We start from the raw sequence: 4,238 nt of genomic DNA, 5'->3' as shown, positions 1-4,238 counted from the left end.
TTTTAGAAATCTAAGAAACACTTCCAAAATCAATATCTGTGAATCAATGAATAAATAAACAGAGGGTTTGATTAAAATGTTTAAACTGCACAGAAGGTTGAAACAGAAAACATTGCATAAAGCTAAATATTACATAATATAATGTTTATTCATTAGTATTATAACATTGAACAATTATGTTCCTCAGTCAATACAATTTAATGAAAGTCTTTACTTAATATGCAATTTTTAGTATGTTATTTAAGTGCCGAACAAGTAATGAGGTTTAATTTGAAACAAATAGACAGAAGATAGGAAAAAGAATGACTATTTACATTAAAAGATTATCCTCATGAATATTCATGTATTGTCAATCTTACCCTCATGAATATTAATATATTACCAATCTGTCTTAATTGTTCAAATAAGTATCTAAATATTATATTTACTGATAGCAGAGTTTAGTGATGCAGGGCTTTAAAAAAAATCCGGTTATTAGTAGTTTTTCCTGTTTGAGTGGTGACAGTAAAATAGTGTTGTTATCAAATGATGGCTCAAAAGGCACAGTCACTCCAGCTCCTCTCACCAAAAAGAAAAAAAAAACTTATATACAGTAACTGTATTTTCTCTCTATCACCAAATTCTTCCATAAAGTTTCTCAAGAATTTTTAAACAATCAAAAGTTAAGGATTCCCTCAACACACTCATGACAAGTTCTGTTGACATTGTTACAGTGAACATTTTGACCCAATATTTACTGAGATTTTGAATTATTGATCTTCAACTTCAAAATTATTGTTTTAATTGTGAGTACTTGTCTTGAAGTAAAGTAGGCCTAAACTGGCTAATTACATTATAATGCTAAGATCAATATCTTGTGCTGGTTAGCGTGGAGTATGGCAATATTCAGTGTTTTTTAACCTTCAACAGTAATTGGAGAATAGGATGTAGAAATATGACATCTTGTGTTTGTTTCTTGTAATGAATTTTAATTAAGGTGGCAGGTGTTGTCGTCAATCGAGTGCATACATGATTAAGTTTGTTGCTTCAGAAGGAGTTTTATAAGCGTGAAAAGTCATTTAAATGTATGAAACTCGCTTACTTTGACTTGTTGGCTAGTGTATCAGTTGTGCTGTCGTATTTACTCTCGCAGCATACACTGAGAACATAATGAGATCAAGGTGTGAGATTCACTGGCTGCGAGTGTTCTACCTGGATGGATCAACGCGTCGGGGTTTTTGACCGAGTCGTCAAGCGTTCTCCCTAGAGGGCCTCATCCATTCATTACCAATGATAGTCAAACAACAACTAGAGCAGAAGAAGTCTCGGAAATACCTTTCTAATTTGATTTCAAATCTCGCCCAGTATTTATTGCTGGACATTCTTAACTAAGATTGAATTCTTTAAGTCAAAAAGAAATTATGAATTTAATTATTACCTTATAAAAAATTATAATCAGAATAATAGTAGCTATATTACAAATAAACCTAATTCAATAGTTTGATTTGGTTTATTTTATTATGATAAAAGAAATTATGATTATTTGTATCCAAATCAAGCAAAATAAATTGTACCTTACATAGAAAAGTTATGAACATAATATTCCCTTACTACCATTATTTTCAGTAAAAAATAATTTACATTAAATTGTATTAAAACACTCAGAGGACTTGGTGTTATTTGTATGATACTATAGTTTAGTTTGTAAGTTTACCCATTTGTTCATAAATTAAAATAGTAAAGAATTATGAAGTGTGATAGTATGTTGTTATGGTATGAAGAACTTTAGATTTAATGGTACAAAATTGATTTTTTTAAATGTGACCAGTTTTTATGCTAAAAGTTTAGCCAACAACCAGTTTGGTTCAAAAGGTTGACCAAGAATTGGTTTAATGCTACTGTACAAGATTAACCAACAACCAGTTTAGTTCAAAAGGTTGACTAAGAAATGGTTTATACTACAAGATTAACCAACAACCAGTTTGGTTTAAAATGTTGACCAAGAATTGGTTAATATTACAAGATTAACCAACAACCAGTTTGGTTCAAAATGTTGACCAAGGATTGGTTTATACTACAAGGTTAACCAACAACCAGTTTGGTCCAAAAGGTTGACCAAGAATTGGTTTATACTACAATATTAACTAATAACCAGTTTGGTCTAAAAGGTTGACCAAGAATTGGTTTATACTACAAGATTAACCAACAACTAGTTTGGTCCAAAAGGTTGACCAAGAATTGGTTTATACTACAAGATTAAGCAACAACTTGGTTCAAAATGTTGACCAAGAATAATTGGTTGTACTACCAGATTAACCAACAAGCAGTTTGGTTCAAAATGTTGATCAAGAATTGGTTTATACTACAAGATTAACAACAACCAGTTTGGTTCGAAAGGTTGACCAAGAATTGGTTTATATTACAAGATTAATCAACAACCAGTTTGGTTCAAAATGTTGACCAAGAATTGGTTAATACTACAAGATTAACCAACAACCAATTTTGATGGCTACATATTGAAGGAAAGCTTCCAGTTATAAAGATGTTCACATTACGTAAGTATTTTTTTTCCCAAATTATCAAATATTTGATACTAGATTTGTTGGTTGTAATGTGATTTATGGTCAATATTCCATCCATTACGATATATTTTGCATGCAAAAACCTAAAAAATGTATCAAACCGAACTATGGACATGATTACAACTTTGGTTTAGTTTATTCATTATTCGTATCAACCGATTTATTTAGTTTCGGAAACTTAAAAAACGTTGAGCTACCTAGTCTCGTAGTCATATTTTTATGTCACTATAGTCACATTATTATGTCACTATAGTCACATTATTATGTCTTAATGTCATGAACTTTATGAAAATTTGACATTAATATTGAACACTATATATTTTCCAAAGATTGCATTATATTCCCAAAGGCCAGATATTTGCATTATAGTGTGTGATTCTTCATAAATCTTGAATAATCTTGACTTGTTGGCCATCAAAGGAATATTACCAAACCCACGGCCAATTACATACGCTTTATTTTTACCTTATGATTTCTATAATATCCATTCGATTCTCGTTTTCCCACCGTCTCAAGGGGTATGCGCCGTCATCAGTACCATCAACATATTCATTTTTTGACTACCTAAGTTGAGAAAAGTACTCCACATTTTCTCCAGGGAAGGACAAGAAATTGAATAATGCATATTTTCACCAATTCTTTTCTCTTATGTATGAGAGAAACGATGATAGGTCGGCGTCAGTGTTTTACCCGAGTTGCGCAGCGCGTTACACAGATACACCTCTGCGTTGTTAGCGTTGACATGTTGCGTAAAAATGAATGTATACGCTGAAAATACTGTACTGTATATTGTAAGACTGGTATAGCATGAAAAATATTGTTTTAGAAATGAAAAAGAAAATATATTGTAGAATTTTGTTTAAACGAGTGTTCATTGTCGCGTTATTTATTGTACGATGCAGATTTGTTGAGGATAGATAAGAGTAAGACAAATCGCTAAGAACGCTTGTATGAACCAACCAGAGTCGACTCGTCTCCTTAGAGAGAGACCGTGGGTAAAGAATATAGCACATAAACTAATTGCAAATGATCCTACACAAATTGAATTCGCTTCCAGCAACTGTTTTATGAGTTGTCACGGGCAATTGACTCGAACTAAACGTTTCCTATCTATTCATAGAAGCTGAGTAGTTCAGTTATATGCATCTTGTATTTACCCATCATGATATAAAGAAATAACAATATCGATAAAAACACGATGGATTTTAGCGACACAAATGTGTCCCGATATTTAAATTGGCTAGCTTACGTTAGCTTTGGTTAAGATTACATGGCGTTATACGGTGATGGATGTTACGTGTTAGTGTGCTTCGAGAAGCAAGTTGATCTTGGCTGCATAACTAGGACTGATGTGAAAAGAATGTAGGCCTATATAATTACATCTAAATTTTAGACTTTCGTATATTCAGGAATTCGATAAAGTAGGGTGAGAAGAAAAATATACAAATTAAACCGTAAAATTATTCGAACCCAGTTATCAATTTATATTTCGAAAAGTTTGTAGTTTTCCGCATGTCGTCGCAAATTATTACATGTTTTGTTTCTCATCCTGTATCTGGCTAATTTGGTCCACTGTGACGTCATGTGTTCAAAATGTGCTAAAATTATGAAATGATAAATTTAAATTCTAAAAATAAACATGATCGCCGCATGCTCTTGCTCTAAACTAATTTTGTT

The sequence above is a fragment of the Antedon mediterranea genome, chromosome 3 (assembly GCF_964355755.1).
Source record: "Antedon mediterranea chromosome 3, ecAntMedi1.1, whole genome shotgun sequence".
NCBI lineage: Eukaryota > Metazoa > Echinodermata > Crinoidea > Comatulida > Antedonidae > Antedon > Antedon mediterranea.
This window is presented reverse-complemented; position numbering follows the sequence as displayed.